General features: G+C 39.4%; 1 protein-coding gene across 1 annotated transcript in view; it reads left to right on the forward strand.

The window, feature by feature from the left end:
- Positions 1-26,216, forward strand: part of RARB (retinoic acid receptor beta) — a 767,875-nt gene that overhangs the window by 20,979 nt on the left and 720,680 nt on the right. The window contains exon 2 of the mRNA XM_025374723.1: positions 10,634-10,712. The gene's annotated coding sequence lies outside the window, so the exon portion shown is untranslated. The remainder of the gene's footprint in view (positions 1-10,633; positions 10,713-26,216) is intronic.

Consider the following 26,216-nt stretch of genomic DNA (forward strand, 5'->3'; position numbering starts at 1 on the left):
GGAAACTGCGGATAAGCGGGGAGCTACTGTATATGCCGCATGTGTTCATGGAGAAAGTGAGAATGGTTGTGCCTGTGGCAGAGCTTAGTAATGGCTCTCAAGAAGCTGCTGCTTCCAGTTATTCTTGCCACTTATGTTCTATAAAGTCACCAAGATTGCTGCCTTAGCAAATACAGGGTTAGCTTCCTGTGAGCCTCTGGTTACAACATTTCCATCAATTGAGCAATATTTAACATTGTTTTATGTGTGTTTCTGTTTAAAGACACTTTATTTAGTACACATTGATTAACATGGAGCTCACAGCCAATAGGACTGTAAGTCACACCTGAAAGAAGCTTCTCAAATACATGTATTTTCTCCATAAAGCACATTGCAGCATTCTTGAGCTTAGAAACACTAAACAACACTTCAGCATATGCTTGCAGGCCATTTTGAGCAGTGAAGTCATCAACACATACCACAAAATATAGGAAAATTGTGGCACTAAGAAGACCAGCGAAAAACCCTGCACTTGTTTACAGCATGTGAGCTGAAACAGAAAGGCAGAGTGTTACCTTGTCTGGCCTCAGCTGACCTGCACATTGGGCCACTCAAACATTTCATGGCTTTGCTCCTGCCCTCGAATGACTATAAAGTGCCTTAAGTTTTTTTTTTTTTTTTTTTTGAGACGGAGTCTCGCTCTGTGGCCCAGGCTGGAGTGCAGTGGTGTGATCTCGGCTCACTGCAAGCTCCTCCTCCCAGGTTCACGCCATTCTCCTGCCTCAGCTTCCCGAGTAGCTGGGACTACAGGCGCCCGCCACGTCGCCCGGCTAGTTTTTTGTATTTTTTAGTAGAGACGGGGTTTCACCGTGTTCGCCAGGATGGTCTCGATCTCCTGACCTGGTGATCCACCCGTCTCGGCCTCCCAAAGTGCTGGGATTACAGGCTTGAGCCACCGCGCCCGGCCTCAAGTATTATTTTGTGGGGGTTACAAATGAACTTTAGTGAGTAGGCAAATTTACAAGTATGGACTCCACTAATGAGTAGGATTGAGTATATATTGTTATTTAACCATCCTCTTGACAGCTGGCTCTGCTTACTTTATGAAAGAATAATAATTCATTGACTCTACTCACTTAAAGAGGCAAAGATATTTGCCTTCAGCCATTTAAAAAATGCTGGATCATGTTGACAGAGGTCTGCCTCCTACATAAATGCAGGCATAGCATCACCTTAGCCACACCTTCACATATTGTTCATCAAAGCCGTTCCTTTATGAACGAGCATGGCAGCAGCCTTTGTGGATATGACATGCAAGGCACTAAGGTCAGGGGACAGATCTTTGAGTTTTAGGAGCTTGCAATCTCTCAGAGAAAGGCTCAAGTACAACATAATAAACATTAAGTTCCTAATGGATGGAACAATAGGTGTTAAAGAATTTCAAACCCACCAAGGTTTGGTCAATAGAGTTGTTTAATTGGGAGTGGTCAGCATTTGTCTACCGTTAAACTCTACATCTATCTTCTTTACCAAGGTGTCAATGCCTAACATATAGTAGGGGCTCAAAAAGTATTTATTAATGACCATGGAGGTACTTGAGCTGGTATCTCAGGCCTTATTTTTCACATCCTGCCTGCTAAATTTTCATGAGATGTTTAGCAAGTGAAATTATACTTCATAAGTCAATTGATTATGTCCCAGGACTTACACACTTTAGCTTTGATATTTTTCCGCTCAACATTGTAAAAATGTTCAAATAGGTTAAAATAATTTTACAGGGGATATCTATATACCCATTGTCTATATCTACAATGAACGTTTTACTATCCTTGCTTTATCACATAGCTGTTTACCCATTCAGCATCCATTATGGGAATGAGCTAAAAGATGTCAAATACTCCTGCAGGTGGAATTTCTGTGGTTTTGCATTTGATACTTGGCTTAGTGCAGATGGAGTTAGGGTGGTAGATGAGCTACGAATAACTTCTCAGTTTTGAAACTTGGACTCAGAAAGTTTTACTGGAGCACAGTTGTCTTTGTTTTGTGCTGGTATAACAATTAATAGTGGAGACTGAGTCATTTATAAAGCGCAGACATTTCTCGCAGTTCTGAAGGCTGGGAAGTTCAAGATCAAGATGATGGCATCTGCTGAAGGCCTCCTTTTCGTGTCCTTACCTGGAAGAAGGCTGAAGGGCAAGAGAGAGTGGATCCACTCTTGCAAGCCCTTTTTATAGCAGCATTAATCCACTCATGACCTAAACACATCCCCAAAGTCTCCACTTCCCAACACAGTTGCATTGGGGGTTAAGTTTCCACCACATGAATTTCCAGACCATAGCAACAGTCACCCACTTACTCATGTAGTCCCTAAGGCTGCTTTCACACTACCACGGTAGAGTTGAGTAGTTGTGAGAGAGTCCCTATGGTCTGCAAAGCCTGAAATGTTTCCTGCTTGGAAATGACACGTATCACTTTTGCTTACATTTCATTGGCCAAAGCAAGTCATATGGGCAATTCTGGACTCAACAGGATGGGGATGTTAGATACTCCCACAAGGAGAGGAAGTAGATAAATGTGAACAATATTGCACTCTTCCTCAAAGGGATAACAGAGACCAGAGATTTTGTTGTTTAATAGGGAGTGACTTTAGCATGTTTGGGGGCAGAGGGAAGAAACCTATGCAGACAGAAGAGAAGGAAGTGCTTTCTGAATGGTAAATGTTATTATTATCACTCCTATGATAGGGGCAGATTTTCAACTGGGTAATGTGAGGTTCTGGGTCTGTGGGTTAGACCCAAGAGCCTGTGCTGAAGTTAATAACTTAGCACATAGGAATCACCTGAGGAGACTGTTCAAATGCAGATTCTGATCAGTAGGTCAAGGATGAGGCCTGAAATTCTGCATTTTTAACAAGCTTGCAGAGGATGCTGATGCTGCCAGTCTGTGGACCATACTTTGAGGAGCAAGGAACTACATCAGCAGATATTCTAAAACAAAACAGGCAAGCAAGTACTCATTAGCAAACCTTCTGTGTCAAACAGGTCAAATAATGAATCCCAAGGGAATGAAGTTATCCTTTCTGAAATGTTGATCATTTCAAGCCAGTGTTTAGATTATCTCCAAGGCAGGGAAGGATTAGCTTTGAGAAAGCAGGTTGGCCGTTTAAATGACAAAGGGTAGATCAGATGAAGTCATATTGGAGGCAGGAGAGGGCATGGGTAGGTTAAGAGGTTGTGGCCAGGCCTGCTGTGGTGGCTCATGCCTGTAATCCCAGCACTTTGGGAAAGGGAGAATTGCTTGAGCTCAGGAGTTTGAAACCAGCCTGGACAACATGATGAGACTCTGCCTCTACAAAATACAAAAGGTGGCTGGGTGCGGTGGCTCACGCCTGTAATCCCAACACTTTGGGAGGCCGAGACGGGCGGATCACGAGGTCAGGGGATCGAGACCATCCTGGTTAACACGGTGAAACCCCGTCTCTACTAAAAATACAAAAAATTAGCTGGGCGAGGTGGTGGGTGCCTGTAGTCCCAGTTACTCGGGAGACTGAGGCAGGAGAATGGCGTGAACCCAGGGGGTGGAGCTTGCAGTGAGCCAAGATCGTGCCACTGCACTCCAGCCTGGGCGACAGAGCAAGACTCTCTCAAAAAAAAAAAAAAAAAAAAAAAAAAAAAAAAAAAAAAAAAAAAAAAGGAAGTTGTGGCCTGATTAGGTGATAAGTTAAAGATTTTCAGCTGAAGCAGTTCCATCCAGTGACTTTGGCCGCCATTCTGCCAACAGCCTATCTATAATGGAATACATGCTAGATGAAATATCAATACTCTTCAATCACAGGCGGGACTCCAGAAACTGGCAATAAATGTTTTTTAAGCACTCAAACATGAACAGCAGTTGTCAGAATTTACATCTTTTGATGGTAGCAAATGATTTAGTAGAGTTAATAAAAACCATTCAGCATTTTCATTGCTACGAAGTATGTTTCATTTGAGTTTTGATTGTCATAAATATCTTGCTGGTTAAATCCTGAGTCAAAACTACAGCTTTGGGATTTGACATGTAAAGGGAAAATTCTGAGGTGAAATTGTTCATTAGAATTTCAGTATAGTTTCTTCAAAGGAAAATGTGTAATCATTAGAAAGAACTAAATTTAGTGTTTATTCCTCTTTTTAATGACATTAGTAGAAGTATCTTGGCCAGGAGTAGTAAACGGAAGCCCATGCTTGTATGTCAAATATTTCTTGACGTTTGCATGAATAACTCTTGCATTCACGTTTTGTGGCATTGAATTCAGATTTTGCAACCTGGTTGCTGGAATTCCATGAGGAAATTAAGTTTTCTGAACCTAATTGTTTTGTTTATAAACTAAAGATGATATCTCATTTTGTTAGTGATGGGTTAACGGTACTATATTTAAAAGGTATCACATAGAGCAGGCCCCCAATACACGTTGGATGTATTTTTATATTTGTGGGACAAATCTGAAAGCACTGTTTCACACATTTCAACATTAAGAGTGAACCATATGTGGCTAAAAATGATAGACAATAACAAATATTTGAGACACTATGGCTCCGCACTGAACCCACCTAACAAGTCAGAAACTCTGGAGGTTCAGTGACTGCGGAATCACTGCAACCCTCATGCATTGCTGGTGGGATTACAAAATGATACGGCCACTTTGGAAAACAGTTTGGCATTTAAAAAAAGTTAAACACAGACTTACTTTATGACCCAGGATTTCTACTTCTAGGAATCTACCCAAGGAAAATGAAAATATGTCCACATAAAGGATTGTACATAAATATTTATGGCAGCATTATTCATAATAGCCCAACTAAATGAAACAAATGTCCACCAACTGGAGGATAAACAAATTGTGATATATCTATACAATTAATTGTTTTGCAACAAAAAGGAATGAAGTACTGATATGTGCTACAACATAGATGATCCTTAAAAACCATCTTGCTAAGTGAAAGTATCCAGACACGAATGACAACATATAGTATGATTCCATTTATATGGAATTGTCAAAAAAGGCAAATCTACAGATACAGAAAGTAAATTAGTGTGTGGGGCCGGTGGTGGGTAACTACAAATTGACCCCGGGTTACTTTTTGGGGGTTTGTGGGGATGATGGAAATGTTCTAAAATTAGTGGTGATAGCTGCACAACTCTAAATTTACTAAAAATCTTTGAACTGTACATTTATACAGATGAATTGTATGGTATATAAACTATATCTCAATAATGCTGCTTTTAAAATAATGAACTGGCTGGGCACGGTGGCTCACGCCTGTAATCCCAGCACTTTGGGAGGCCGAGACTGGTGGATCACGAGGTAGGGGGATGGAGACCATCCTGGCTAACACAGTGAAACCCCGTCCTTACTAAAAAAAAAAATAAATAAAATAAATAAAATTAGCCGGGCATGGTGGCAGGCGCCTGTAGTCCCAACTATTTGGGAAGCTGAGGCCGGAGAATGATGTGAACCCATGAGGCAGAGCTTGCAGTGAGCCGAGATCACTCCACTGCACTCCAGCCCGGGTGACAGAGTGAGACTCTGTCTCAAAATAATAATAATAATAATAATAATAATAATAATAATAATGAAAGAACTGTCTCTTTATAGATTTTGATTATTTCTGTGTCAATTCTCACTGTTGTAAAATAAAGACAACTAGTGAAGTCTTTTTATGGCTTTCTAAAATGTGTTGGGTTCTCTGAGCCATTGTGAATGCTTCAGCTTTTTCAGTTCAGTAGAGAAGAAGCTGGTTTTCAGAACAGCAAGCTTTACCCTGAAACTAATAGCCTGCAGGCACCAGCAGACAATACTAACATCTGAACACAGTAGAAAGTCCAATCAGTAAATGCAAATCAATAACACTGGCTGATGATTCCACATGAGTAAAAAGAGATTTATAAGATGGAGTGTCTTCACTCTAGCCATTAAACTTCTCATTCACCAGTTCTTCATTAAATGCCTGTCTTAAACAGGGCCATTGAATCTAAGATATCAGACATGTTTGAATTATGGAGATCAACTACTTCATTGTTGGCTTTGGGCACAGGATAAAAGGAACTGAATTTAATATTCCCCCAGAAAATGATGTAAGGAGAGTTAATTGGCAGCACCTGGAAGATACCATCTTAAAGTGGACAGCTGCCAGAGATGTGGTTATGGAAGCGCAAGTACATTCAAGACACACCGATTCCCAATTATGTTACAATGCTAGAGACCTCACTCAAGGATCAGATTGAAGAACTAAGTGTGTGTGTGTCTGTATATGTGAATAAATTCTCTGTCCTTTTTGAAAATGGGAATTGTGTGACAGGTGGTTGTAGGGTCGTGTAGTTTCATCATAAACAGAGACTGCAGAGACTTGCATTTGACAGTTTGTTTCTTTTGTACAGAGCTTACTGTGGGGATGTAATCTGAGCATTGCCCTCAGGCAGATTGTTAGGCCTGCTGGGGCAAACACGCAAACTCTCCTTAGACTTCTTTGGTTGGTAGTAAATGAGCTGAGGAGTCAATAGGAATAGAAGGCATCTGAAATTTGCTGCCCAAACAACAACTCTTGTTTCTCAATGTGTGATCCCAGAATCCTCGGTGTCAGAATCATCACGTGAGTGCATGGCGTAGTGGTGCTGTTATTAAACAAGTAGAAAGTTGAGTGACTATACTGTACCATATTCTATTGCTGGGGGAAGGAATAAAGAGACCATGATTCCTGCTTTGTGGAGCTTTCCTTCTGCAATTGTTTTCCAAGTGTTGGCCCTGGACCAATAGCATTTCCTTCACCTGGGTACTTACTAGTAATGTAAATTTTCAGGCTCCACACTGAACCCACCTAACAAATCGGAAACTCTGGTGGTGCAATCTGATAATATGACTTTTAATAAGCCCTCCTCTTCTTGATGCATAGTAGCATTTAAGAAGCATTCATCTAGGACAGGTTTACTCAACTCCCTCACTACTGTCCTGTGTATTATAGGATATTTAGTAGCATTCCTAGCCCCCTACTCTCAAGACGCCAGGTGGCTCCCCCACTCCAGCTGTACCAATAAAAAATGTCTCTGAATAGTATGAAATGTTCCCTGGGGGCAAAATCATCCCTAGATGAGAACTAGTGCCTTATGGCAAGACTGCTCAAAATGATCTGCTGACTGGCACCACTAGCACGACCTCAATCTAATCTCTGGGACTGGGAAGGAGGAATCTGTGTTTTCAAAAGCACTTCTGATAATTCTGATGCTGCTAAGGTTTGAGAATTACTATCCTAGCAGAGACAGGCAAGAAACTGTTAGATGTATACATATAAGTAAATCACTCCAAGTGATGAGTATGCTACACGTCAGATTTGTAAGATGGAGTGTCTTCACTGTATCCATTAAATTTCACATTTCATGAAGGACTGGGAAGATAGGAAAGAAGGTCAGGGTGCTCTGTGGGAAGGCTGTAATTTTAAATAATGTGGTCATAGAAGGTCTCACTGAGAAGGTGACACTTGATTTGAGACAGAAGGAAATGAAGTAAGTCAGATAACGGGAAGAATACTTTGGGCAGAGAGAAGGAAAAACAGCAAAGGTCCTGGGGCAAGTGTATGTCTGGTGGGTTCAGAGGGCAGTGAGTAGGCCACAGCAACACAATAGACAGGCGTGGCAGGAAAATAGTTGGAAAACAGATGAAAAATAATGAATTATTAACTTACCTCATTGCAGACTTGACTTCTGTATGTACCGGCTATGTGTCTTTTAGTATATGCTGTATCTTTTTGGACTGCAGCTTTCTTTTGTATACCTGTTCCCTATAGGCCTTCTCTGAGAAATAAACATGATCAAATAATACACTTTTGAGAGGGAATATGTACATATTTAAATTCTAAACTTCCAGCACTTAGCACATTACATTGATCATAAGACATAATCAAAACATGTTATATGGATTGTTTAAAAAAATTTGAGCAGAAAAGTCAAGACCTACCACAGCAGATTCTGTCTCAGTCTTCTGGATGGAGACTGGAAATCTGCATTTACAACAAGTTTTCCTGGGTGACTCTTGAATATATACAATATTTTGAGGATCTTCATTCTTCTCATATAAATGTACCATGATCCCTTTTAAATTATTTGCAATGCCCTAGCAGTGGAATTTTCCAGGGATAAAAATTCATCCATGAGACTCTAAGACCTTCCCCACAATGAGCCAGGTTTTAGACCTACCATGGCATGCTTGGGGATTATAGTGAGAGTTTTGTCACTTAGTGGCGAGGCTTCCTGGATTGAATATTCAGGGGACTCCTTAGAGGAAGCCAATCAATAGTATTAAGAACTAGAAGCATGTCCTGACCCACTGCATAAAAGTAACTCTGAGGTAGATATGGTATTATGTCCACCATAATTACCTTGAAATTAAAGTTATCCAAGGCAAAAGATTCCTTATACTGTACCTAACTATTTAAGTTTTCTTTTGCTTTGCACTCAACACCTCTCTCCTGATTCGTTGACTTATGTCGTTATGCTTTGGTAACTAAATAACCTTGAACTTCTGTAGCTTCTACCCTCCTAAATGCTCGGTGTTTGGGGCCATTTTCAGTCCTTAAAAATAAACCATTCTTCAACATGTTACTCTCTGGTTATTTTGCTCAACCTTATTTGCCTTAGGGAACCAAAAAGATTAAATCTTATCAGGTCTTGAAGCTACAACAATTTGAACTGCTAGATTTTTCTGCCTTAATTTCCCCTCTGTGAGTTCAAGAGGTCAGACATAGTCTGAGGCAATACTTAAGGAGTCTGTATCTCGAAAAAGCAATTGGATTAAGTTGCTTGAATCTGTCTCCTCTTTTCACATTGAAATGATGGGGGCGGGGGATGGACGAGTGTCAAGATGAGCTTTAAATTGATTTATTTGGTAGAGAAAATGCACCAAAGCTGAAAAGAAAATGCCTTCTCATTATTGAGTTGCTAAGCTACACCTGGTCGTTCATGTTATGGTCCATGACTGGAGCTGAAAGCATCCAAACAGTTTTTATTCATTTAATTCACTAATAAATTAATTACGCTCATGAGTAAGATTCATATACAAGCAATCTAAAGAAGTTAAAAAAAATCAAGCATGTTGCCATTTATACCAAACTGGACTTTCATTCTTTTTAAAATTTCTCCTTACAGGCCCATGCAACATTTATACTTCACACCCCTCATTCCTCAGGTGGGAGAACTGAGAGTCCTAACAGTACTGGAGTCTATTCCAAAGTTTTTAAGAATTTCTACCTTCCAAGATTAGGCACAACACACTCACTAAACTTCTCCCCCGCTGCTCGTTCACCCAGAAACATTTTGAATTAAAGATGTTTCTAGGGTTGTCAGATAAAATTCAGAATGCCTAGCTAAATTTGAATTTTTGATACACAACAAATACATTTTTTAGCATGATTAGGTCCCCAATACAAATATGTCTCAAATATTACATGGTATATACACATATACTAAAGATGTATTTACTGTTTACCTGAAATTCTAATTTAACTCAGCATCCTGTATTTTTACTTGTAAATTCTACCAACACTAGTTACTCCTCTTTAACTAATGATGTTTAGATTTCAGTGCAGTAGCTCACACCTGTAATCCCAGCACTTTAGGAGACCAAGGCGGGTGGATCATTGAGCCCAGGAGTTCAAGACCAGGCTGGGAAACACAGCGAGACCCCTGTCTCTACAAAAAAACAAAACAAAATGAAAAATAGCTTGGAGTGGTGGCGTGTGCTTGTGGTTCCAGCTACTTGGGAGGCTGAGATGGAAGGACAGCCTGAACCCAGGAGTTTGAAGTCACAGTGAGCTGTTATGCTACTGTACTCCAGCTTGAGCAACAGAGCAGCAAATTGCTGTCTCCCCGCTCCCCCCCTGCCAAAAAGGAATATTTTGTTGTGATGGTTAAACTTTAATCAAAGAGGATCTCTAAGGCAAGTTATTTGGTTTCCCTAGCTGGAGAAAATTAAGAAAACTAAATTATATTCTTTGAATAAAAGACAATTTAGAACCTAAGACTTCGTTTTCTTAAAAAAAGTTAGGATTAGAAACTATTGTCATATTTCCCTAAAATTGCGGAGGTAGTAATTAGAGGTATCTCTCAGTAGACCCTAGAACTTATTTTATTATGTAAAAAGTGATGAAACCAAGAAGTTTACACGTTTTTTTGTTTTTCTTCTTCTTCTTATAAATCTTCATGGGCCTGGATTATAGCAGAACTTCTATCCAATCTACTTTTAATTTGCTATTGGGTCAAAAGTCCATGCTCGTGGGATGTGCACTATAATTAACGATTGCCACCTGTGTGAATTCTTTTGCATTTAAAGCACATGAGCCCATCCCTGAGCCCAGTTAATATGAAGCACTGAACCAAGATGGCTGTACCCTATGATGTGAGTCCCTCCTTGTGAAAGGGTACAGCTTCAGTGAAGAAATTTCAGTTTGGAATAAGATTTAGCAAAAGAACTTGGTGGTCTCCTCATTTCAAGACGGTTAACTATGTCACATCATGGAAAGGAGGTATTGTGAAGAAGCAGGCAAAGATTTTGAATAATCTAATCTAGTTTAATTTCTTTTTCTGCATTATGATGTTTAAGACTGCTGAATGAAGACCGTTGTTTTTACAGAATCCTGAACATCATCATAAAAAGACAGTCACCAGTCCTGCTCATCTGGAGAATTGTTCTCACAATCTGCAGCGAGGAGGTACGTTCAGGTTTAGTCTTTTTAAGTTCCCTCATGCTCTTTGGGAGGCCAAGGTGGGTGGATCATTTGAGGTCAGGAGTTCAAGACCAGCCTGGCCAACATGGTGTAGCTCCGTCCCCATTAAAAATACAAAAATTAGATGGGCATGGTGGCACTCACCTGTAGTCTCAGCTACTCGGGAGGTTGAGGCAGGAGAATCGCTTGAACTGGGGAAGTAGAGGTTGTAGTGAGCTGAGATTATGCCACTGCACTTCAGCCTGGGTGGCAGAGCAGGACTCTCTCAAAAAACAAATAGAAAAAACTTCCCTAATATTCTTATTAGAAGCTATGGTCAGTAATTCCCTTTGTAATCAGCCCTATCTGGTTTTTAGAATGCTTATTCCAGTTAATCAGTTCAACTCAAGGCAACAGTTTCTTGCCAGGAAGAGATGAGAAAAAAAAGAATTGAGCTGATGTCTTCCTCTGTTGCAATGTCTCTTGAAACAAGGTGGTTCTGGGAGCTTGAGAGTTTTGCTTTTGTTTGAGGTGGAGGAGAAAGTTGTGACGGAGAAATTGGGAATGGATTTAGGGGGTGGAACTTCGTTTTAGAGCCATGTGATGAAATGTGAACTGAGTTTTTAGTACAACTCTCATGTAGGTGTAATAATTAAGCATTAGAGTGCTTTCAGGTGCCATGTTATTGTACTCACCTGGAAGTTAAACAGACTCTTCTAAAGCAGCTCTTGCTTTAGAAGATTTTGGCCTCAAACCTCTGTATTCTGGTGATTCTAAATGTGGTAATCTTTCTGGTTTAGTATGTTCCACAAGATCCCAGACTCAACCAATATAACCGGTATGCTTTGCTTAGTCATTAAGATTTTCCAGGGTAAAATATGCACATATTAAAATCTGAAATGTAAGGTTTATACACTTTGGGGACTTGGAAGTTTACATCATGTGTCTGCAAACCTTTTCGGTAAAGGACCAGACAGTAAATATTGTAGGCTTTTTGTGGCCATGTGGTCTCTGTCACATGACTCAATTCTGCCATTGTGACAATAAAGCAGCCCTAGATAAGATGCAAAGGAGTATGTAATGTTTCAATAAAACTTTATTTGCAGACACTGAAATTTAAATTCTATATTATTCTCCTATGTTGTGAAATATATTTTCCTTGCTATTTCTTTTCCAGCTCAAAGGTTGGGAATAAAAACAAAAAAATGGGTGGAAGGATGGATTCAGTCTACAGTTTGTAGTTTGCTGACCTACCTCTAGATCAATAAAACAAGTCAAGTTCTGTGAACCTCCACTTAGTTTGTACTCCCTGGTGCTGCAAGGATCTTGTATTATGTTCATGTTAAACTAATCATTTCCCAAAATGAAGGGGGCCTGTGTCAGAGGGGTTAGTGCCTAATGGGGATAGGCATCATATCTTTAACTGCCCATTATGGAAAAGGGGAGCAGTGCCAAATATTGAAGTCACCTGGCGCATCTTGGGTGTTGACTCTGATTGTTCTAGGAATAAACCTTTTGCATTTGGGACATTCTACCTTACCAGCCAGTAACCTCCCAACCTCTCACCCTCTCTGCCTTCTTTTAGTTCTTTAGCCAGGTAGCAGGACATGAGAGAGTTGTTAACTTGGTTGCTGCTTTTCAACAGGTCATTTGGCAGAAGATTTCTTTACATTCTGATTTTATTGCTTCTCTGTGATTAAAGGAGTTCCTTTCAAACACATGGCAAGAGTGGTTTGACCATAGCTATTCCTCAGTGTAGGCAAATTCTAGTATAGAAAACAAACTCATCCACTGCGCCACCCTCTTACTCTTTACATACAAATACTTAAGTTGAGGCATGATGATTGAAGAAAAAAATCCTTTACGGAAGAGAGCATTGCATGCAGTCTTTAAATTTCTTCTAAATCATTGCAAGCTTTTTCTAAATAGGATACCCCCTAAGTATGTTGAAATTAAGACTATTTAAAAAGGTCAGCTGATAATGTGCTGTGTGGCATTAGATACAGAGAGGTGAAGTAGCTTATCTGAGTCACTTTCTAAAAAGAGGAACTTGAACTATATGAACTCAAGGGGCTTCTTGTATACTAATGACTTAGAAAGGTAGGTAGTGTAGTTGACATAGTGAGCTATATAAACCTTTAGAAATAACCAAATGGAGGCCGGACACGGTGGCTCACACCTGTAATCCCAGCACTTTGGGAGGCCGAGGTGGGAGGATCCTGAGGTCAGGAGATCGAGACCATCCTGGCTAAACGGTGAAACCCCGTCTCTACTAAAAATACAAAAAAAAAATTAGCCAGATGTGGTGGGTGCCTGTAGTCCCAGCTACTCAGGAGGCTGAGGCAGGAGAATGGCGTAAACCCAGGAGGTGGAGGTTGCAGTGAGCTGAGATCACACCAGTGCACTCCAGCCTGGGTGACAGAGAGGGACTCCGTCTCTAAAAGAAATAAACAAATGGAAGAATGTGAATTTCTTAAAATGTTGTGGGCTATTTTGTTACCTCCAAATTCATATATTGAATTCCCAACCTCCAGTGCCCCAGAATGTAACTGTATTTGAAAGAAGGATTTTTAAATAGATCACTAAGCTGGGCGTGGTGGTTCATGCCAGTAATCCCAGCACTTTAGGAGGCCAAGGCGGGTGAATTGCCTGAGGTCAGGAGTTTTAGACCAGCCTGACCAAAATAGTGAAATCTCTCTACTAAAAATACAAGAATTAGCCAGGCATGGTGGCAGGAGACTGTAGTCCCAACTACTCGGGAGGCTCATGCAGGAGAATTGCTTGAACCCAGGAAGTGGAAGTTGCAGTGAGCTGAGATCATGCCACTGCACTCCAGCCTGGGTGACAGAGTGAGACTCCATCTCAAAGACAACAAAACAAAACTAAGGTTAAATGAGGTCATATGGGTGGGCCCTAATCCAGTATGAGTATATCCCAATGAGAGGATACCAGTGATGTGTGAGCACACAAAGGCCACGTGAGAAGTAAACCATCTATTAACCAAAGAGAAGGGTCTCAGGAGAAATCAAACCTGTTGACATCTTGATCCTGGACTTCCAGCCTCCAGAATTGAGAGAAATTTCTGTCAAGCCACCCAATTGATTCCATTTTGTTATAGCAAACTAATATCCATGGTATCACAAGGGGTATATGTAGGAGGGACTATCCTGAACTCCTCTCTTGGAGGAGAGGTAATAACATAGACATGGCTCTCTCCTCACTCCTGTTCCAGCCAGCCAGTAGTCAGGAGGGTTTTGTGGGGCTGGATTTGAAAGCAGAGGAGATTGGAGTGTGTGGACCTTACTGCCATCCTTTGGAGAAAATCCTGTGTTCTGGATATCAACAAACGACAGTCATCCATTAATGTACTTTTTGTCTGTGTCTTAGCAATAATTCAGAGTTCAGCTTATATAGTCATGCCCTGCCTATTGATCTTTTGGCCAATGATGGACCAAATATATGCTAGTGGTCCCACAAGACAACATGGTGTTTTTACTGTCCCATTTTTATGTTTAAATACACAAGTGCTTACTCTAAGTACTAGTAATTGCCTATTCAGTACAGTGGCATGCTACTCAGGTTTGCTTGCTAGGAGCAATAGACTACCATGTAGCCTAGGTTTGTATATTTTGTGAAACTCACAAAATGACAAAATCACCTATTCATGCATTTCTCAGAATGTATCCCCATCATTAAGGGATATATGCCTTACATTTGGCAAATATAGTTGACCACTGAGAGTTTTCACCTGTGAATTCAACCACCACAAATGGAAAACATTTGGTGGGGGCGGGCAATATCTGTACTGAATGTGTATAGGCTTTTCCAGTCATTATTCCCTAAATATAGTATAACTACTATTTACATGGCATTTACGTTGTATTAGGTATAAGTAATCTAGAGTTGATTTAAAGTATATGGGGAAATGTACATAGAATATATGCAAATACTATGTCATTTTATAAAGAGACTTAGCATCATGAATTTTGGTATCTTCAGGGAGCCCTGAACCAGTCCTTTATGGTACCAAAGGACAACTGTGTTTATTTTATACCTTCATTAATACAGAGAGGCAGTTCACAAATGTCTTAGAACATTTTCGTATTTCTAGAAAAAAATCAAGGACCTCAAAGATCTATGTATATAGTTATGACTATTGATATTTACCATATTAGAAACCAAGAGAAAATGATTCACTAAAATAATAAACTTACTCTTGTTAACATAAATAACCTGTTATATATATAAAAAATTTCCTGAAGCAAAAAAGTGAGTGAGAAGCATGGCAATTTTCCCCCACAGTTTTGTAGGTCTTTCTAGTGTCTGGCTTTATAGATAGTTGGGTTCATGTATCTGCTTCTTCATTCAAACTGTAGTAATATCACACATCATGTATCCTCTGGAAAACTGCACTGTAACTGATGAAAGGATGAGCATGAAAAAGACAAGTGACATTTTAGTGTTACCAGCAAAGTAGTTTTGACTTCTTGGATGCCCTGCAGGGGCCACCAGGGCTCCCTGGACCACAGTTTAAGAACCACTGATAGAGCAGTAAACCATGGACAAAGTATATATAATTCCTTCTATGTAAGTGGATCAGTTGTCCTGCTGACCAGGCACAAGCTTCTCACTGTAACTGCACTGTCGAAGTTGCGGCCTAAAGATGGTTATCAAATGACCACCTTTTAAAATCTGTAAGCTAACATTCCAACAGTAGCACTACTACCTGTGTATAAGACATGCTGCTCTTCACAACTTCATATGGTATGGCTGGAAATATGAAAAATGAAGGAAAGAACTGTTGCTGCTGACCCACATTGCCATCAGGTGTGGGTTTGGTTTTTCACTCTTGTTATAGATTCATACTCATAGAATTTTGATTCATCAATCATCAAGTTTGAGTCCTATTAAAGGCTGTAGTGATTAAAAAGTATAAGGTAGTGAGTTATATGACTTTTCATCTTCAAACGAGGAAACGAATGTCCAAAGAGGTAGGTGAATTTTCCAAGATTACCTAGTGAGGAAGTACAGTAGTGCCTCCTTATTCATGTTTTAGCTTTCCACGGTTCTGGTTATCCATGGTTAACTGGTCTGAAAATATAAAATAGGAAATCCTAGAAATAATTCGTAGGTTTCCAATTGCCTGCCATTCTTAGTATAACAATAAAATCTCTGGCTATCCTGCTTTATCCCACCTGGGATGTGAATCTTCCTTTGTCTAGCGTATCCATGCTGTATATTCTACGTGTCTGGTAGTCACTTAGCAGTTATTTCAATTATAGGTTAAAAAAAAAACATAGCATATATAGGGTTTATATATCTACAGTTTCAAGTATCCACTGGGGGTCTTAGAATGTATGCCCAGTGTATAGGGGTGGAGGCTACTCTACTAAACCTAAAGTAGAAATAAGATATTCTCTTTATATTATGCTATATTATATCTGTGGTACCTGTCCTTAGGCAGCCTAGAGTTAAACTAAATAATCAACTGAATTGATAGAGTATGGATTCCAAAGCTGGCCATTCAGTTATATAGACTCGCAGAGGCTGGAGTCAGCTGAGAGAAATACTGGAGCTTTAGTGCGAATTGAGGCAAACTTTGAAGTACAGGGAGGAATTGGATGGAAACAATAATGCAGAAGAAATAGCGTGGGGAAAGGCACAGAGGCAGAGATGGCCAGAAAGGAGAATAGCCCCATTAACACAGAGCATGTGCTGAAGATTAAGGAAAGAGGAGGCTGATTGATGGGGTGATAGCCATACCCTGTCCAAATCAGGAGCATCCATTTTGAGATGCCTCATCTAACTGGGGCTGCAGACAAATGGCTTGTGAAAAGAGCCGTACTAACAGAGCTTTACAAGGATTCCACCCAAGATTTTGGCCATTTAACTTCATGGATGAACCAACCGAGCTAACCAGCCACAGATGTTTTGTTTATAACCACAGGAATTCATGTGAGCTTGGTGATGACAATTCCCTGTCTATAAAATGCTGATAGTTAAACAGTGATACTGTGTGAAGCACTTGGAGTCTCTATCTTGAGAGGCAGTTCTTAAGTGTAATGGTTTAATGGTCATTTAGCATGATGGGCCTTTGGAGTGTAATATCATTTGCCTGCCAGTTAAAATGAACACTTCTCTGTGGGAAGTCAAAGATCAAGTCAGCGTAACCTGGATTAGGGGAAGGAAAGCATCAAGAAGTGAATACCGAAACAGAAAACAGGGAATAAGATTTCTTGTTTGCCTGGCCTGTTCATAAATCCAATTTAATTAGAGAACACCACTAATTTTCACTGACTGGGGGAGGGGGAAATTTTCTATGAAGCAACAAGTTTAGCTTTTTTTTTTTTTTTTTTTTTAAAGAAATGCTGCTTTATCTTCACTTTCCTCCTGTCATTAGCCTAACACTTTTCTAATCTTATTTGATAACCTCCTACTTCGCTGATAAAATTGAGATGATGAAAATAAAGAAGCTGAACTTGTGCACCCAGAAACATCTGTATCTGTGTTTCCATTCCTCCTGCCCACGTGTGAGGATGGAGGCAGGCCTTCTCCTGTTCAAGGCCCGTCCCTCCCTGAGGCTCTTGGAGCCACCCTTTCTCAATTCCCTAGCAATCTCAATTCTTCATTAACCCTAACTTGTGTATTTTCAATCTGTCTCTGCCCGTGAATGTGATTTTCTGCCCTAAGCTTAGAAATGTAGCCGAGTTTCACTAACTTTTGCTCCTCTATCCTCCTTTTGCTGCACTTGCACTGAGCTTACTTGTTTCACCCATACACTGAACTGTGAGCATGCACACAGTCACTGATGTTCTGATTGCAGGCATGATGGCATTCACGTTGTATAACACGGCAGGGACTGGAACTGTTTGTGTCCAGGTTCTGTCCTCCTCTGATGTCAGACACACCATCCATCCTTCACTGTGTTTGCCTCATTGACCTGGTTCCTCGTTATTTTCCTTTGCCGTTCAGTGTTGTTCCTTTGTGTTTTTTCTTCCTTTGCTGTCCGGTGTTGGTAGGCCTCTGGATACCTCCCTGGCTCTCTTCCTTGCTTAGGCTCCGTGTATTGCTGCGGCAATGTTGTTTGCACATGCCATTTTAATAAGCACCTTACTGTGTCTTCTGAATCTATACTTCCATTCCTGCTGTTTCCTTCGAACTCCAGAACCAGGTGTTCAACTCAGACTCACTATCTCATACCCAAACTTAGTTTACTCTTCAACCCTGTTCCTTCTTTATTGCTAGTCTCGGGCCCAGGCATCAAACTCCACAAACTATGGCTGGTAGGCCCAAATCCAGTCTGCCAATGTTTTATAAATGATTTTTTGGAATATGATCACAGCTATTATTTTTCAAGTTTTTTTTGTGTGTGTGTGTGCTCTAAAAAAGATCATGTTGCCTGCAAAGACTAAAGTATTTACTATCAATCTTTTACAAAAAATTTTTGCCAACCCCTGTCCCAGAGCATCAGAAGCATTTGGAAGGTGTGTGAAAACACAAATTCCTAGGTATTCCTTCTAAAGTTTTTGATTCAAGGACCTGTGAATTTGCATTTGTAATAACTTTCCAGGTAATGCTAGTCAAGGAACCACACTTTGAAAAGACTCTGGGTTCACAATTACGTTGTCATTCGCTTTTCTCTCCTAAATAGATATTAAATCTCTCATCTCCATCGAATCTATTCTCTTCAGTGCTGCCAAAAGATTTTTTCAGAAATACATGTCTGCCTATTACATGACAAGTTCTCAGGGTCCCTTCATTACCTATAGATAATATTCATCAAGTTGAATAAATTATAGGCCCCAATAAAAGGTTGGGGACCACAGTAGTATATGCATGAACTACAGGAGTCCCTTAATATACAAGAGGATTTTGTTCCAGGACTTCCTGTGTATACCGAAATTTATGTGCACTCAAATCTCACAATTGGCCCTGCAGACCTGCATATACAATGTTTTCCATCCAAGCTGAAAAAAATTCACATATAAGTGGATGTTTGCAGTTTGACCCATATTGCTTGAGGTTCAACTGTATGTTTTATGCCAAGCATCTTCAGCATTGACTCATTGAATCCTCACAATACCCAGTGTAGTAGGAACTTCTGTTATCCCCATTTTCCAGAGGAGCAAACCTCATTTCAATAACAATGTCACACAGCAGGAAGGCTGTGAAATCAGAATCTGAACCCAAGCCATCTGGTTCCAGAGACCATGCTTTACTGAGTCTCGCATTGCACTCTTCCACCTCTCTGTCCCGTGGTGATTTTCTTATATTTATTATAACTTAATACATACAAATGAAAACCTAGATATATTTTTCTATGCTACTAGTTCTTGTACAACTATAAAACCAAAGTGAATCCAAACAATTTGAGTAAAATCTAAATTAACATTAAATTGATGTGACATATCACTGCAGTCTTACTGAATATTGTCTACTGCAGCATGAATGGGTGTTGATTTGCGACAGTGAGATTCTTGTGGCTTTGACCTAATTGTGCAGCCTGAGGCATGTTAGCTCAGTTATTACATTTTTTTTCCAAACACTTGTGAAACTTTTATTTTTATACCTAATATGATGACATTTGGCCTGAATGTGCCACATGAATATTAAGTTAACCTCTTTCCTCCTAATTAAGCTATTTCTAGGTACTACAACTTATCCACACAATCAAAAGGAAAACATTGGTCCTGAATGCCACAGGGATTCTAGATTTTAAGGTGGTTAGCTGCGGACCCCAGTCTGAGGAATGCTGGCCCCAGGATGAAGTCTAAGTCCCAGGCTGATGTTCAAGCCTCTTCATACCTGATCCTGCCAACCTCTCATTTCATCTCTTACCATTCTCTTATGCTTTCCATTTTACCAGTCCGAATGGCTTGTAATTCCAGGAACTATCTCATCCCTCCACGCTTTTGCACATCCCATTTCTCTGAATGACTATTTTTTCCAGTCCTCAAGCCCACACCTCAAATCCACTCCACTCTCAACTCCTCTTCATCCTTTAAAATTCTACTTTAGCATAGTCGCCTCATGAACTATTTAAACTGACATGTATACAGGGAAAGAAGCTAATGACCCATTGTAACACAAGGCAAGGCCCTCTAGATTGCCTTTTCTCAGGTACCCATGATTCCAGATGAATTCCAGCATGTCACACAGCATGGTTTAAAAAAGGATTCATGGAGAATGGGAAAACTGACAAAGCCAGGATCAGCAAGAGAAGGGAAGATGTGAGCTCCCAACCTCCCCTCACCTGCCAAGGGGCTTCCAGGTCACAGTTACCTGCAGGCCTCACAGTATGTGGGTTTGTCTTCCAAATGCAGAGTATTTTTTCCTTCTTGCTTTTCAGTTTGTAACTGCCCAATAGGTTCTTCTTGCCCACTGCCCTGATAGAGCTGATTTATCATGTCAGGAGAATTGAAATAAAGAGTTTTACACATGTATAGCTGGTTAAAGGGGAGACCAGGGTTTTATTATTCAAATCAGCCTCCCCAAGAATTTGGAAGCTGGGGTTTTTCAAGGATAGATTGGGGGAAGAAAGGGGGAGTGACTAGGCAGTGGATGCTTGCTGATGATTGGCTGGGGGTACAATCATAGGGGTGTGGGAAATTGTCCTCATTTGGTGGGGCCACAGGAGGGTCTGCAGGTCCAAGTGGAGCCATTGCTTATCAGATATGCAAAAAACCTGAAAAAACATCTCAAAAGGCCAATCTTAGGTTCTACGGTAGTGATGTTATCTGTGGGAGTAATTGGGGAAGTTTATATTTTGTGATCTCTGGAATTATGGATGGCAATTGTTTATGTCTACACCTTAGCAGAATTCATCCTAGCCTGGTGGTCTCTCATTAGCCTTACAAAGGTGGTTGAGCTTTGGGAAGGGGCTGTTATCATTTAAAAACTATAAACTAAATATCTCCCAAAGTTCATTTGGCAAAGCCCAGGAGTACAGAAGGGCAGTTTGAAGGCTAAAGTCAAGATGGGAGTTGGTTAAAAGATCTTTCACTGCCATAATTTTCTCACTGTTAATAATTTTTGCAAAGGCAGCCTCACTTTTCTAGGAAAAGCTTGAGGGAGGAAACTTCTTAGAGGAAAACAAGTCAGGTCAGCTTGGCACCAAATGGACTAGATTTTGAAGTAGTGACTATTCATATAGTTGTCTCAGAAGTCCTGCTGTCTAGCACCTGGAAACCTTAAGGCCCAGTGGAGATTACTTACCCTTCTGTAGGGGAGGGAGGCTTTGGTCTCATGGGAAGCAAACTTTGGGTGCAGGCCCCTTTCCTGGCAGAAGTGGGGAGTGTGCTCAGTGTTGAAGCAACTCAGAAGGAGACCTCAGGGTCATTTTTGCATATACTTGCTCATGCCTCTATCCTCTTGTTCAGGTCCTGCCAGATTTTTAGTGGTCCATTAAGTTGAAAAATCAAATTTAGAAATTCTCTCCAGCCCACAAAAACAACAAAAGGAAATGTAGATACTAGGGAAATTTTCATTGACTGCCATTGAGTTCAAGTCAACCAGAGGCAGATTTCCAAGTCGAGTGTCAAATGATTCCCCATTGAGATAAAAGTGCTCACTGAGATAACAGATGCCCATATTGAAGTGATCAGGGTTGGAGATGATTCATCCTTACTAAGGAAAATGCAATTCCATATCTCTGGATGGGTTGCAGAGAAAATGGGGCTTGATATCTGAGTTGTAAGAACTATCTGTGAAATTACAATAATTTTCCTGGGGCTGTGTTAGCACTTACACTTCAATCTTTTTAATGTAGGTTCAATAAAACAGTATCAAATGCATGTGTTACATGTGGGTGTTAGCCAGTTTTAAAAATCTGTCCAGATGGTATTGTCTGGGTATAGAAAATCTAGGTTTCAGAGATCAAAATAATTAATTTAATACACAACAAAAATAGAAGACACCTCAAACACATCTGTACAAATGATGCCAGACTTATTTAGTATTTAATCCATTTATAAGGCTTTTAAAAAGTGAATTCTTTTCAAAATACTTTATATATTAACTCTGTTGTGGCTACTTTCCGCTTCTATTTTTGTGAAGCAAGAACTCAATACTCTTCTAAAACAAAAAAAAAAGGTAAGGCCCCTCAACCATCTGAATGGACTCCTCCTCTTGGCCAAGGGCATCCCAAAGTTAACCTGAAAAATATAGTTCAGGCCATGATGGGAAGGTGGGTGGGGTTGGACATGCCTCATCATACCCTCTTCCCTTTTGGAATTACTTGGTAGAACAGACTCTTTAAGTATAATAAACATTTACAATCTATTCTCTCTGAAGCCTGACACCTGGAGGCTTTACTTGCATGATAAAACCTTGGTTTCCACAACCCGTTATCTTAACCCAGACACTCCTAAGTCATAGACAATAATTTTGTAAATCAATTGCTAATAGAAAATCTTTGTCTACCTATGACCTGGAAGCCCCACCCTGCCACTTCCAGATGTCCTGCCTTTCTGGGCCAAACCAATGTACACTCTCTATGTATTTGATTTATGTCTCATGTTTCCCTAAAATGTATACAACTAAGCTGTACCCTGACCACCTTGGGCACATGTTCTCAGGATCTTCTGAGGGCAGCGTCAAAGGCCTTTGATGACTCATGTTTGGCTCAGAAAAATTCTCTTCAAATATTTTAGAGTTTGACTCTTTTCATCAACACTCTTCAAGTTATATCTCTCTCATCCAAGAAACTCAGAATAATTCTTAATAAAGTATAGTCTTATTTATGTATGATGTTATTTTAAATGTCTTATACAGAATGTACAATTTAAATCACTAATTGCAACTAAAGTCTTCATGTGTGAGATTTTTCATAATGTGTCTTAAGTTGGTTGACAAATTTGGTCAACGTAGTATTTGTGTATAATATTTCCATGTATTGGAAAAAGATTTTAAAGGAAGTACAATCAGCATATTTCTAGAGTGTAGAATTTATGGTTTTCACATGAATATAAAATTAAGACAAATCAAATTATGCTTCCTGATTTTTAGAAAATGCTTATTTTCTTTTGATTAATTATAACAAGCTTGATGTGGGAAACATAAAAAATAGAGTAAAACTCTAAAGGAGAAAATGAATCCCTTCACAAAACTAGTTTTACAAAATGCACATACATATGAATTATTCCCTCCCCCAATTAGAATCATATTGTAAATGGACAGTTCTATAGTTTTCTTGTCACTATTTGGAATTGTGATGTTTAAATATCTACATAATACTTCATCATACAGATGTAGTGTAGCATATTCTCTTTTGTTAGACCTTAAAACATTTTTAAATTTTTTGCATTTTATAAGCAGTGAACATACTTGTATTTCTGTTTATCCTGTCTCTCTTCCTAACAGAATTTTATCAATACTCTTGAATTTTGTGTTAATCATTCCCTTGTTTATCATTCTGTTATTTGTGTGCAAGCTGAAACAATAGAATGAGTATTCCAGTTTTATATGTTCATCAGCCTTTTGTGTTGTGAAACTTCATTTTTCTGTACTTAGTATGGAAAATCTCATTTCAGTTTTAGTTGGCATTTACTAATTTGTGTATCACTTCATGTTCAGTGAACATTTATGCTGTATTTTTCCATGAAACACCTGTGATATTTTTCTCTTGATTTCTAAAAGTTCTTTGTATATCCTAGAGACTAATCTTTGCTAATTACTTGTGTTGCAAATATCTTCTCCCAGTTTGAAGCATGTCTTCTAACTATCTTTATGGTGTCTTTTGATGAATGCAGTTTATTAATTTTAATGCATTCTAATTTATTTTCCTTTATGACCGATCTCTTGAAAATAAAAGTATTTTCCTATGAACATCTTTAAATCTTGTCTTTCACATGATTCATTTGGAATTGATGTCTGTAATTGATGTGAAGGTAGGGATTCTATTTTTCCATAATAGGGAAATTAATTGTACCAACACTATAGTCCAAACTTATCTCACTAATAGTGTTTCTGTCATAAGTCAAATTTCTATATGTGTTTTTCTGGGCTCTTAGTTATGTTTTATTGTTTATAAATTTATATTAACACTGCTTTGTTTAATATTTCTTTATACTAAGTCTCGATTTCTGACACGTTAAGCCTTCTATCTATAGAATTAAATTTTATATCCAGAAACTTTAGAAACTATGTTAATCATTTGATTGTAGCATTTTGGGGATCATATTATCTGTGATTCTTGTTCTCTTTCAGTCATTTTGCCCTGCATGTATGTGTTTGATGGAGGTGTGGATGAGTACTTCTTACTGCACTGATTAAGAACTCTAGTACACTTAAAATATGTGTACATAGTAGGTACATATATTTATAGGATGCATGTGATGTTTTTATATAGGGATACAATGTGTAATAATCATATTGGGGTAATTGGGAGATCCATCACCTCAAGCGTTTGTCAACTCTTTCGTAAAGAACATTCTAATTTCCTTCTTTTAGTTATCTTAAAATATACAGTACGTTATTGTTGTCTATAGTAACCCTGTCATGTTTTTAAATACTAGATCTTATTCTACCTAACTATATTTTTGAACCTCCTCACTCCCTTTCCCACCCTCTGGGTAACCATCATTGTACTCTATCTTCATGAGTTCAGTTGTTTTAATTCCATGAGTTCAGTTTTAATTGTTAGTCACTTTTTAATAGAACTTATGTTGATAACCAACCTTGTCTTCTTTCTAATTTTTAAGAGAATTTTTAACCAGCGAGTTTGAAGTTTTTTTATACAGTAACCCCTTATTAGGTTAAGGAAATTCACTTCTATTCCTAATTTTCAGAGAATTTTTATTTTAGTTGTTAACGTTAATGTCTTTTTAAAGAATATATATTGAGACAACGTAGTTTTAAAATCTCTTGATGGTCAATCAAATGGTCAATTCTCACTGTTCATCCTATTTTAGCTATCAACCTCTGACAAAGTTCCTTAGTCCTTCTTGACACACTTTTCATTTGGCTTTTAGGGCCTTCCCTCACTACCACGTCCTGCATTTCCTCTTCTCAGTGATTGCTCCTTTTCACGCACCCTCTAGTTCTTCCCCCAAACCCTAGATGATTGAATGTCCCAGGGCTCAGTTCTTGGACTTTGCTCATTTATCAACATTTATGTCCTTGGCTTTTATGCTAACATCTAAGTTTGTCTTGCGTTCCATGCCCTCTCCCAAACACTAGATTGGATATCCAGCTACTACTTAGTATCTCTAGTTGAATGCCTAGTACATATCTCAAATTTAACAAGTCTAAAACTAAACTCCTTATCTCTCTTCCCAGCACCCCCCAGACCTGCACCATGTATGTCTTCTCCATTTCTGTTATTGAGACTTTATTCCTTAAACCAATCAGAACAAAACCTTGGGATTATTCTGTACGCATTTTTCTTTATTGCCTTACTAGTAATCATTTAGGAAATCCTATTAGCTCTTCTTTCAAAATAGATGTGGAATCTTATCCCTTCTCACCACTTCCCCTACCATCACCCTGGTCTGATCCACTGTCATTTCTTGCCTTTGAAAAGTGCCCTGCTTTGTTCCCTTACCCCTCTGCAAACTATTTTCAACATAACCTTTTAGTATTTCTTTTAGAGAGTAAGTTAGGTCATGACACTTCTTAAAGTCCTGGAATGATTCCCCATTTCACTTAGACTTAAAGCCAGAATCCTTAGAGTGGCCTACAAGGAACTACAAGGAACTTCAACTTCCACCCCTTCCATCCAGTATACCCCCTTCCTGATTTCCTCCATCATTACCATTATCCCCCTTGCACACTGTGGCAGCCTCACTGCCTCATTGCTATGTCTTGAGCATAGAAGGCAGACTTCTGCCTTGCTGCCTTTGTTTCAGCTCTCCCATCTGGAACGCTCTTACATAATCCACTTTCCTAATCCCCCCATCTCCATCAAGTCTTGACACAAATCTCACCTTCTATATTATTCCATTTTACCTTGCTATAAAGAAATAACTAAGACTGGGAAATTTATAAAGAAAAGATGTTTATTTTGGCTTACAGTTCTTTAGACTGTACAAGAAGCACAATGTCAGCATCTGCTTTAGGTGAGAACCTCAGGAAGCTTCTAACCATGGTGGAAGGTGAAGGGGGAGCAGTTCTGACACATGGCTGAAAGAACCAGCAAGAGAGGGAGGAGGAGGTACCAGTCTCCATTAAACAACCAGCTCTCGCATGAACAGATAAAGTGAGAACTCCCTCATTACCACAGCAAGGGCACCAAGCCATTCATGAGGGACCCATGACCCAAAGTTCTACCATCAGGCCCCAACTCTAACATTGGGGATCACATTTCAACATGATATTTGCAGAGGACAAACATCTGAACTATAGCACCTTCTCTGTATAGACTTCTCTACCCTATGTAATATTATAAATTTCTCATGCATGCACATCCCTTACTCATCCATGCACTTTGACTCTCACTTACTGTTCTGTTTTCACACCAGTTATTTTCCAACGTCCTGTATCAGGAATCAGCAAACTTTTTCTAAAGACCAA

This window comes from Theropithecus gelada, chromosome 2 (assembly GCF_003255815.1).
Source record: "Theropithecus gelada isolate Dixy chromosome 2, Tgel_1.0, whole genome shotgun sequence".
Taxonomy (NCBI): Eukaryota; Metazoa; Chordata; class Mammalia; order Primates; family Cercopithecidae; genus Theropithecus; species Theropithecus gelada.